At 47.7% G+C, this 12,661-nt stretch overlaps 1 protein-coding gene across 1 annotated transcript in view; it reads right to left on the bottom strand.

The window, feature by feature from the left end:
• Positions 1-12,661, bottom strand: part of LOC138492751 (transmembrane protein 132D-like) — a 4,310,707-nt gene that overhangs the window by 820,013 nt on the left and 3,478,033 nt on the right. The gene's annotated exons all lie outside the window — the stretch shown is intronic.

Below are 12,661 nucleotides of genomic sequence, written 5' to 3' on the forward strand. Positions count from 1 at the left end.
CTTTATTTAAAGTGCCAGCCAACATGGAGGCATCCACATAGCTTGGCTCCTTGGAACCAAGCTATGCGGTATAGTGTTTTGGGTGTGGTAGCCTTGGAACTAATTTACCTGGACTACTTTCTTGAAGCTATTTAAACCACACCCGACTTGGATAACATGCTTCGCGTTACTTTGCAATCCTGCAACGTGACGCTCATCGTGTTCAGCTGTACCCGCAAACCTCGGAAGAACAGCATCTGTAAGGAGACAAAAGGACACCGTTAGCAGCAGCAGCTTACCTGTAATTTTCATTGTTAGCTGCCCACAGCTCTTGCGAACAGCATCCTAGGATCAGCGCGTCTCCCGGATCGACAGATCTGCAAAAAAGGAAGAAACAAGATATTAGAAACTTTTACAACATAACGAATTGTGCCGAACAGCTTACCTCGCAAGTCGCCCCTCAACCAGCATCGCCTCGGGATTTCACACTCCGGGTGAGCACAGCGATCTATGGGAAAGAAAAGACAACAGGTTAGCAAAGGCAAGGCATCATAGCGCTGTGCATAGCGCCTACTTACCACATCATAGCGCTCTTTATAAACCATCATTTACCGTCGAAACTCAATTCAGCCAATGTATCACACTGGACTTCCGCGCACCTAAGGAAGAGAAAGAGACATTTATTAAACCAAGAAAGGCATGCAAGAATTACAACAATATACAACAGCAATAAGACCTATCTGAGAGACTCAAAGCGAGCCGGCATCAGTGAAGTAACTAGATCGCATTCGTCCATAAAGGACAACGTGCCCCTGCCAAGAAGACAGGAGGGAGAGCACACCTGAATTAACAACAAGGTGAGGAGAGGCCCAGAGGGGCTGCAGGCATACGGGGTGGTGGGGGGCTGCTTACCCCAGTTGCCCAGTCTTGAACATTGCCCACCTGTATTCCAGGCAAAACTTCCCGGCTGGTCAGACCTGGGAACCGCCGAGAAGGATACCAGAGTCCCTACGGCTGGGTGGCGTCCCCGTGGATACCAGGTGAGCATCACAGAACGCGAAGCCTGCCAAACCAATCCACCTGGGCGCCATGGAGACATCAGAATTAGACCAATTGGCCCAATTGTTAGGAGAACTTCATGCTGAGGTTCACTCTGCCCGACAAGAGACTAACGCTCTCCGAAGAGACTTATTAGTGACCGAAGAGCGCACTGAAGAAATTAGCAGGCAATACTTGCAATCACAAGCAGGACAGACGCCTCTACCTGGAAACAACCCAACGATGCAAAATCCTACCATGCCACCCACTACCTCTACTCCGGTACAAATCATGTTACCGGTAACAGTTCCTTTGGCACCACCGGAGAGGTTTGCAGGTGATCCATGGCAATACGCATCTTTCATGAATCAGTGTCGCCTCCACTTTCTTTGCAGGCCAGGAGCATTCCCAAATGACCAAGCTCGGGTAGCCTTTGTTTTATCATACCTGAGCGGTAGCGCAGCAGATTGGTCTGTACCATTGGTGACCCATGTTGATCCTTTATTACATGACTTTGGGGGATTTCAGAGGGAAATGGAAAAACTTTGCTCGCCATACCCGAGAGCAAGCAGTGGACAATGAACTCTTTTCCCTCTGACAGGGGAATCAGGACTTGTTAACGTACATTGCTACTTTCAACAGATTGGTTACTGAAGCTAGGTGGTCTGAAAACAAAAGAACCATGCTGTTTCATCGGGGCTTACGAGGCGAATTAAAAGACGTTCTAGCTCAAGTGGTTGATCCTCCGAGAGACTGTTCTGAATTCATAGATTTGGTCGTACAACTAGACCACCGGTTGAAAGACCGAAAAGCAGACCGTTCCAAAATGGACCCTCGGGCTGTGTACGCTCGATCTAGAGACAATGCAGCTAGAGTGCAAGAAAATACTGTGGAGCCCATGCAAATCGGAGGGGTACAACCTCCACTAACAAAACAAGAGTGAGATAAAAGGAGACAACAACAACTATGGGCCTCATTACACGGACGGCGGTAAGGGTTAACGGTCACCGTTAATGGTACCGGTGACCGTTAACCCTTACTGCCTTACTACGAGGTCCCTTTGCGGGTTGGAGACTTTAACGCCTGCTTTTTGCAGGCATTAAAAACCAACCCGCAAAGGGACCAGGGTGCTAATTACGGTATCGCAATTTGCGGCACCGTAATTAGCGCCTTCCCCATTCCCATAGAGCCCTATGGGGCAAAACTGGGAATGGGGAAGGGCAATGGGGGAAGGGGGAATTACCTCCCCGCCAACCTTGGGATAGGGCGGTAATTCCCCTTTCCACCAAGGCGGTGCCGGCATTTTACCGGCATGGACCAAGGTGCTAATAGCACCTTGGTCCTCCGCCTACCGTGTAATGAGGCCCTATGTCTGCATTGTGGAAAACCAGGACATTTCCTGAAGGACTGCCCAGTGAAACCTCCAAGGAAGATCGTCGGGGCCATGGAAAAAAGATGAAGAGAAGGAATCTAAGTCGGAAAACTACCCAGCTCGGCAAACGTAGAGGTCAGTTTGTCGAGTGAGAGAAAAGAGCCACTGACCTCTCACTTTGCAATACCGGTGATCTTAATTAATAACCAACGGCCGTCAAGAATGCATGCCGTTGAAGCATACATCGACAGCAGAGCAGTTGGGAATTATATAGATCAAGACCTGGCTGCAGAGATGGGGCTTCCCCTATGTTCCAAGCCAACTACAGACAAGGTAACTACAGTGGATGGGACAGAAATCGCTTCTGGACCCGTAACCCAATGCACAGCCGAGATAACCTTGCTGTGCCAGGACGGACATCTGGAACTTTTTTAGTTTGATCTCATCAAGGCACCTCAATTCCGGCTCATACTAGGGATGCCATGGTTAGTTGCTCACAACCCTTTGATTGACTAGCGGACAAGGAAATTAACCTTTTCCTTTGACTGCTCCCCAGCCTGTTATTATCAAGAACAGAAACCTGCTTTCAGTATCTCTACAACTCCTGGAGTGACAGCATCAACCCTGGGAGTAACTAATACCTTGCCTGAGGAATACCATGATTTCCAGGATGTATTCCAGAAGGACCAAGCAAACACTCTGCCACCGCACAGTCCCTATGACTGTCAGATCGACCTTGTTCAAGGTGCTCAATTCCCTTGCGGTAGAATCTATGCTCTTACGGAACCTGAAAACCTTCATCTGAAGTCTTATTTAGACCAGTACCTTGCAAACAGATTCATCCGTCCATCAAAGTCCCCTGCAGCCAGTCCTTTGTTCTTCATACCGAAAAAAGAAGGAGACTTAAGAACCTGTATTGACTACCACGCATTAAACTAGATCACCGTGAAGAACCGTTACCCCTTGCCACTTATCCCTGAAATGCTGGACCAGGTCAAAGATGCTCAGATTTACACCAAATTGGACCTTCGAGGAGCGTACCACCTGGTCCGGGTCAGAAGCAGAGACGAATGGAAAACTGCTTTCCGTACCAAATACGGTTTGTACGAATATCAAGTCATGCCCTTTGGGTTATGCAACGCTCCCGCAGCATTTCAATATTTCATGAATGATGTCCTGAGAGAGTTAATTGATGTCTGCGCCCTAGTGTACATAGATGATATCCTAGTGTACTCAACCTCGAAACAGGATCATATCAGGCATGTCCGTTCAGTCCTCACCAAGCTCCGGGAACATCATTTATATGCAAAGCTTGAAAAGTGTTTTTTTTCACGTCACTGAAGTTGAGTTTCTGGGTTTTATTCTTACTCCAGGAGGCATCAGAATGGACCTGCATAAAGTAGACGCCATTTTGAAATGGCCATCACCAACGTCAGTAAAAGGGGTACAAAGCATGTTGGGCTTTGCAAACTTCTATCGCCGGTTCATACCAGACTTCTCTCAGGTCGTACACCCGATCACCGTATTGCTACGAAAAAACAACAAAAAATGTGCCTGGACCGAAGAAGCAGAAAAAGCTTTTCAGGAACTTAAGAAAAGGTTCACCTCCGCGCCAATCCTGCGACATCCGCACCCAGATCTTCCTTATATCGTGGAAATGGACATTTCCAGTATAGCAATGGGAGCTGTCCTCTCACAGAGAGATCCAGAAACCGGCCAGCTACATCCAGTGGCCTTCTGGTCGAAAAAATTCTCACCTCTGGAGATTAATTACGCCATCATGGACAAAGAACTCTTGGCGATCAAATCCGCCGTTAAAGCCTGGCGGCACTACCTTCTGGGGGCCAAACACACCATTACAGTTATCACGGACCACCAAAACCTGCAATATCTTAAAACAGCTAAAGCCCAGTCTTCACGCCAATTGCGGTGGGCCCTTTTCTTCGCCGAATATGATTATGTCATCACATTTTGACCACGGGTCAAGAATGGAAAAGCTGATGCACTCTCTCGTGTAGGCACTGATGACATAGTATATACGACCCCAGACCCAGTCCCCATCATACCTGAAGACAAACTCTTGGGCCTCACTACGGCCTTAACCCAAGTAGAACTGAGAAACGAGATTCAACGAACCATGTATCCTGATACTTTCCTTGCATGGCAAGCGCAGGGGGAACAATATTCCATCAAAGATCACTTACCCTTTTTTAAGGTTCGTCTGTACGTACCCACCAAGGACTTACAACAACAAATCATTTCAGGTTAACATGATTCTCTGATCGAAGGGCACCCTGGAATCACCAAGACTCTAGCCTAGCCAAGGTAAAACAGAACTTCTGGTGGTCTGCCTGGCATAAAGACGTCATCCAATATATTCAGTCCTGCGGAGTCTGTGCACAAAATAAGTCGCAAAAACAAAAACCGTCCAGTCTTCTGCAACCTTTGGACATTCCTCCCACTCCATGGCACACTCTTTCCCTCGACTTCATCACTGACCTACCTCCCAGTCAAGGGTTTAACACCATTCTTGTAGTCGTGGACTTATTCTCAAAGATGGCACACTTTATTCCGCTCAGAGGCCTCCCTGATGCATTCACTTTAGCCAAAGTGTTCCTGGATGGTATTCTTAAACTACATGGCTTCCCATCAGTCCTGATCTCCGATCGAGGTAGCCAGTTCGTCTCTAACTTCTGGAGAAAGTGTTGTGCAATAGTGCAGATTGACGTCCGGCGCTCCACTAGCCATCACCCCCAAACGGGCGGTCAGACCAAGAGGACCAATCAGACTCTCGAGCAATACCTACGGTGCATGTTGCACCATGAACTAAGAGACTGGAAAGACTTACTATGGATAGCCGAGTACGCATATAACAATTCCTTGCACTCCAGTACCGGACAAACACCCTTTTATACCCTTTATGGTAGACACCCACGTACCTCTGAACTGGATCTCCCAACCAGTTTGGAAATGCCAGCAGTAAAAACCCTTCACACCAACATCACTCAGGCTTTCAAAAAGGCCAAAGAAAATCTTATTCTCGCCAAAGAAAAGCAAAAGCAATTTGCTGACCAACACTGGAAAAAAGCCCCTGACTATCAGGTAGGAGACAAGGTTTGGCTGGCCTTCAGATTTGTACCCATCAAGGGAACCCAGACCTTTCAACCTAGGTACTTAGGGCCATACACCATCAATGCAATTGTTAATCCAGTGGCCGTCAAACTAGATTTACCACCTAACCTATAAATCCACCCGGTATTTCATGTGTCCCTTTTAAAACCAATGCAGCCCGGTACACGGATTGGGACACCACCAAAACCCATACTTATTGACGGAGAACCAGAATTCGAAGTCAGAGGCATCCTGGATTCCAAGTATTCTAGGGGCAAGCTATACTATCTAGTCGATTGGAAAGGATTTGGACCACAAGATAGATCCTGAGAACCCTGTGAAAACATTCATGCACCACGTCGGATCAAAAAATATCATTGAAACTTTCCAACTAAACCTGGGCCGGACAGAAGGAACACCATGAGAGGGGCCTTGGGGGGGAGTGCTGTCACGACCCACATCCAGAAACCCCCCTGGCAAGCCCATGGGCCAGGAGGGGTCTTGGCTCGGGTCTCCAACAAACTTAGGCATCCTTTGCCTAGGCCCTCTTGGGGCCGGTCCTGGCACCTTTGGCGCCAGTGTCATACTTAATAAAGACTTGTGTTAGGGAACTACTTTATTTCAAGTGCCAGCCAACATGGAGGCATCCCCATAGCTTGGCTCCTTGGAACCAAGCTATGCGGTATAGTGTTTTGGGTGTGGTAGCCTAGGAACTACTTTAACTGGACTACTTTCTTGAAGCTATTTAAACCACACCCGACTTGGATAACAATCCTGCAACGTGACGCTCATCGTGTTCAGCTGTACCCGCGAACCTCGGAAGAACAGCATCTGTAAGGAGACAAAAGGACATCGTTAGCAGCAGCAGCTTACCTGTAATTTTCATCGTTAGCTGCCCACAGCTCTTGCGAACAGCATCCTACGATCAGCGCGTCTCACGGACCAACGGATCTGCAAAAAGGGAAGAAACAAGATATTAGAAACTTTTACAACATAACAAATTGTGCCGAAAAGCTTACCTCGCAAGTCGCCCCTCAACCAGCATCGCCTCGGGATTTCACACTCCGGGTGAGCACAGCGATCTATGGGAAAGAAAAGACAACAGGTTAGCAAAGGCAAGGCATCATAGCGCTGTGCATAGCGCCTACTTACCACATCATAGCGCTCTTTATACGCCATCATTTACCGTCAAGACCCAATTCAGCCAATGCATCACACTGGACTTCCACGCAACTAAGGAAGAGAAAGAGACATTTATTAAACCAAGAAAGGCATGCAAGAATTACAACAATATACAACAGCAATAAGACCTACCTGAAAGACTCAAAGCGGGCCGGCATCAGTGAAGTAACTAGATTGCATTCGCCCACAAAGGACAACGCGCCCCTGCCAAGAAAGCAGGACAGAGAGCACACCTGAATTAACAACAAGGTGAGGAGAGGCCCAGAGGGGCTGCAGGCATACGGGGTGGTGGGGGGCTGCTTACCCCAGTTGCCCAGTCTTGAACATTGTCCACCTGTATTCCAGGCAGAACTTCCCCACTGGTCAGACCTGGGAACCGTAGAGAAGGATACCAGAGTCCCTACGGCTGGGTGGCGTCCTCGTGGATACCAGGTGAGCGTAACATATACTTAAAGAGGTGTTCATTTCTCCATCTTCTTCCCTATGGCAGATTGTCCATGTCCTCACACACTGTGTTGCCAGTCAGGTCCGTCTTCATCTCCGCTCCAGACAGTCTCCTCCTTGCAATGTTTTTTCCTGTCCTTCTCTCTCTCTCCCGCTCCACTCTACTGCTCATCAGTCACCACTCTGTATCCCATCTTCCTCTTGCACTCTGTGATCCGTGTACACTGGGTCGTGCATGGCTACTTTTGTGTTCCCTACATGTGTTGTCATGGATGGGCAGTATCTCGAAGTAGTTGCAATGAATGTGCTTGCGATTTCCAAATGTATTTGCAGGTGAGATGCAGTGGATGCAAGCCGGTGGATGACATGTGCAGTGCACTCAGGGTTTGCTTTGTGTTGTGTTTTGTGGCACGGAGTCTAGCACTGTGTGGGGTTGATTTTATTTCACTTGTTTGGGGGGGAACTGGTCCAGCTTCGTGGATGCATGTGACACATGTTGGTAGGATGGTTTGTGTATGCATGCTGTTTTTTGCTGATGATCATGGTGGCACTTGTTGAGGGATCCTAGTTGGTGGTGGGTGTCACTGTAGGGCCTTAGTTGGTGAGGTGTTATGAGGGTGGCTGCCATGGATGTGTACTGTGACACGTCTTTAAGGTGGTGGTGGACAGTGTTTCCTTGCACTTTACACGTGTGTTGGATGTCACATGGCTTCCTGTTTGAAGATTTTGCAATATTATTTTCTACCCACACAGGCAGTTCAATCGTGGTGTTTTCTTCCCCTTCTGGGGTTGCTGTCCCAAGACCAATCCACACACATCCCTGCATTGCTGCATATTGTTGTGCTGCAATGTACTACACAGACACCAGGCACACATGATTGTCCATTCTTTGTTGGTTACCATAGTGAGCATGTACCATGCAGGGTGCACTGTCACTTGTTATGAGACATGTTGACAGCTGCTGGATGCTCTTCAATGCTAAATTCAGTTCAACGCATATTCCCCCCAATGAAATCCATTGCAAGTGAAGTTCATTGTTTGTGACTTCACTTGTGCTTTCCTTTTTGCATGTTCACTTTTGTGTATGTTTGTCCTTGGACTCTGTCATTGCTTTCTCATGTCTGCTTGTGTGTTTCCTGCCAGTTGTCCCTTTGAACTCCTGATGTGAAGTGCTGCCTCTCTGAAGTGCTACCTCTGTGAAGTGCTGCCTCTGTGAAGTGCTGCCTTCTACAAGATTCAGTCTTCTATGCAATTGGTGAGATTCTTGGGTCACGTCTTCTTGGGCTTAACATCATCGGCTCCCTGCCAGTGTTTACTGCATTATCGCACTGCCACGTTGATGAGGGTATGGCATATCATGAAATTGAGAATACTACGAAGGTGCTCCCGGGTTTCCATCCTCTCAGTGTTCTATTTTTGGGGGTCGTCCAAGTGTCATGCTGACTGTGGCCAAATTCATGTGTTTTGAAGGCACCATCAGCATGTAGATGGGTAAGTATAACATGGTCATTCACTGCTTGTCACTCGGTGGGGGTAGTGGAGGGTTGTGGGTGGCTAAGGTAGCTGTGCAGGTTCTTCATGTTGCATTGCCGTGAGGTGGGCGGAGGTGGATGCACGTGTGCCAGGACACATGGTGATGGCTGGCTGGTGAGTTTGTGTATGCATTTGTAGAATGTCACTCAATTGGGCACACGTTGGTGTATGTTTGGGTGCATGGATGAGTTATCGGCACTCGCATTTAATTGTTTATCTCTACAGATGCTTTTGACATGGAATGATGGATGCAGGACTTGTGATGGAAGTAGCAGCTCTATGCATGCACAGGTTACAGTGTGAGAGTTTGGTGGTTTCCAGGCAGACAGATGGGGAGTTTGGTGGGCTGCACAATGTGACAAATCAACTTCCAGGGCAACAGCGGTCCAGGGATAAATATCAGTTTCTAAACCATCAATCAACCCTACAGCTCCAGTACACAAGAAGGGATCCGAACAGATTGGAATACAAGTGAATTTTAAGAGCTCCTTGTCCAATTTTGGTGACATGGATGGAACGTCTGCAAGGTCGTGGATCGTTGGTTAGTTGCAACATAGCAAAAATACAATTATTACCCAATGATAAACGCGGCTGTCCAGTCAAAAATCTACTTTAATATTACTTCAACAGACAGTTCTAGAACACTTAATATATGAACCACCCGTAAAGGAACACAGAGGACAGACAGTTTCACGAAGGAAAGGGGTGTACTCTGGATAATGATAGGAGGGTAGTTGGTAAAATAATCTGTTTTAATGTTCAAGGTTATTCGGTTCCGGCACCAAGAGGGCAAAGGGTCGTAACTGTCTCTAGGGGCCTTCGGAGAAGGACCAGGGGGTCAGGACCGCAATGTACCTCGTACTGAAAGAAGTTCTTGGTGCTCAATAGTGTCAAGCCAGTTCCAGGGCGTTTCACAGCCCTTGAGACAGAGTTAGTGGTGGAAGACAGCTGCGGGTATGAGGCGGGAGGCAGTTTGGCAAGCAAGGCTGGACGGATGTCTGCATCTGCAGGCTGTCCGGCGTGGTGGATCGGGCCGAAGAATCATTGTCTCGGTTCTGGTTGGCGAATATGGAATGCTGGTCAAGGCGGCTCAGACGGCTCCGGTGACTGTGGCGTGACAACAGTCAGCAGTGCAGCCGAATGCAGTTTGAGGACTCGACTGTCTCAAAAATGTCCTTGAAAGATGGAATCTGGATGATGTTTGTGTGGCACTCCTCTTAGCTTCTTTTCAGGGCTTGTGTACTTTCAAGGCGGACCGCCAAAAGCTCAGGAGAGTGTTTGCAGGCAACAGCCTTGTCCTTTGTCTAGAGACTCTCAGCACACTTCCCATCTGGGAAGCTTGCTGGCAGAACCTAGCCGGGCACGCTGTGTCCTGGCTGGGTACTGGTCCTGGAGCTTCTGCATGGGTCCTCTGAGTCAGGTATCTCCCTCTCTTCCCTGGGAGATGTTTAGGGAAGGTATCTTGCTTCCCTCTTGGAATTGCTGGCTTTCCTTCACTGGCGGAAGATGTAAGGTGTACTGTACCTTCAGCCCGGGTCCAAATGAGTCCTTCGTCTCACTCCTTTTGATCTGCTAAGTGAAGGGTTCAGCCCTCTTTTAAAGCCAAATGGGCCCCAGCAATTAATGCAGGCTAAGCCTACCTTAAAGAACCAATCCTGGGTCCCTACCAACAATCTTCTGTTATGCATGAGGCCAGGACCAGAGTGCTCTGCAACCGGAAAAAGTGAGGGGTGACAACATATACCTAAATCCCCCCATATTCCAGTCTGTTGTAGATCAAAGTTCTGGTTAACTGAGCCTTCTGTGACTCTTGATTAAAGCGCAGGGTTCCATTGAAGTTTGTGCTGGGAGCAGACTCCCTGTTTCCTCAAAACCACATACTTCTCCCCTCCGAAAGAGGTCAGGACTGCAGGGGCTTGCCTACATTAAATAGTGGACCCAGATATGCATTTCACTGCCTTTCATACAGAAGGGTGGGAACTAGCTTCAATTTGACACATTGCACACCAAAGGAGTGTTAGCCCCGCCTTTCCTGTTGTCTGTCTGGCAATCAGGCTTGACTTAATTATTTCTCATTAGTATGCACTGCCACCAGCCGCAGATCAATGGAGCCTTTGATATTTAAATTAGTCTGCCCATGGCTGGAGGAAGGTGTGCCTTCCCCCTTCTTGAGATACTTTGATGTACCCCTGGCTGTCACATTCCTGCTGAATTTGACAGGGGAAGACAGCACCTGTAGGGTGTCTTCCTGGAGTACATGTGTCTATGCATTTCATGCAGTGAGTGAATAAAATGGGTGCGGAATGGCCACACACATTTTGGAGGCTAATCTTCCATCATTCATTTTTCTATATCAAAAAATCAAAAAGCCCAGGCGAGCACACTCTCCCCGTGCGGATGGTCGAATTCCACACACACAGTCCCAATGATGCAGGCTCACATGCGATGAGGTAAGATGTGCATTTCTCTTGCACTGCACTTTATATTCCGGTTTCAACATGGCTGTTTTGATGTGGCTGCCTGTTGTGGGCATAGTGGTTGTTAGGGAATGGTTTGGCCACTGAACAAATTTATTGTTATCTGATCCGCATTGTGGGTCCAGGACTGTCCTTGCATGACTTTGTTAGCATCAATTCTGTAGTATGCCTTCTTACTTGTGGTGTCATGCGTGTGGTTTGGTGTCTACATGCTGCCCACTTTTTGTTGTACAGGTGACGGCTCTCTAGGACTTTGTTCCTTGTGCTGTGTGCTTTTGTGTGTACTACATGGACACTGTTGTGTCAAGTTGATATGCCTGTGTGGTTCAGTTGTGCACTGCCATGCAGATTAGAGGCATGCGTCACAGGCTGCTTTCATGTGTGGTTACACCATTATTTAACAGAGCTGTGGTTGTGGCCCTTGGGGTGTGTGAGACACTTTTCTCAATTGCAATTTGGATCTTATTCTGATGGTTTGACATGGAGCAATGTATACCTATTCCCATTATGTATGTTACATGTTTCATTTTGCACCCCTGCTTTCGCACTCACAGCAACATGGATATGTTTTTGGTTTTCTTATCGGAATTGGTGGAATTGTTGCTTTTGGTGCCCAGGAATGGCTAGGTACTAAAATGTAATCGTTGCCTATTTCATGCATTATTCTATAGCATCATATTTGTACTTATGTCAGGATATTTTATATTTCTACAGTTGGTGATATTTAAGAATGATTTCACTACATACTTCACAGAGTGGTATACTGCCACTTACAAATATTTGTAGGGGTCTATGCTTGGCCATGTTGTTTTATGTCTAATAAACACACAAAAATTTGCACTTCCAGTGGCAAATTCTCTGGTTGTTGTATGCACAGAGGATAGGCCACATTCATAATTGAATGGTAATTGGGAAGTGGCTTCACTGTGTGTACTCCACTGGGGCTGGTATTTAGGTGTAGTACGATTGCACCAGCTGTGTGCATGCCTCCTCTCCATGTGCCCTTTGGCCAGGCATAGCCAAGGGTTCTGCCTGCTGGTGCAGCCCGTGTCCAACCTGCATGTCCACTGCTACACCGCGCCATGTGGTAACATTTTTCAGGATACATGCAGCCACAATTATTTGACTACTTGTGGTGCATACAGCAACACCCCACCAGAGTGGTCAAGGGAGCAGAACCATGATTTTAGCACTCCGAATGTGCGCCCCACTATGGCCCGAGTGGTTATATGTGCAGTATTGTACTTCACCTGTGCTGGTGTTGTGGGGTTCCCGATGGGTGTCATCATGAATGTCGTCAGCTGGTAGGCACTGTTCCCTGTTAATGTTGATATGGTTGTTATTGTCATTTTTCACGAGCGTCTATTGTTCAGTGTGTGACATGCATGTGCACGTGCGTTCATACTCATCAATGAACCATGCGTTGACATTTTCTCCAGCTACCAGGGCCCGGTGAAGTGGGGACAAATGGAAGATGTAGTTGTCATGTGTGCTGCCCGGGAAATTAGCATAGACCTCCCTGATG

Source organism: Ambystoma mexicanum, chromosome 10, assembly GCF_040938575.1.
Source record: "Ambystoma mexicanum isolate Mex_15411 chromosome 10, UKY_AmexF1_1, whole genome shotgun sequence".
In the NCBI taxonomy this organism is placed as follows: Eukaryota; Metazoa; Chordata; class Amphibia; order Caudata; family Ambystomatidae; genus Ambystoma; species Ambystoma mexicanum.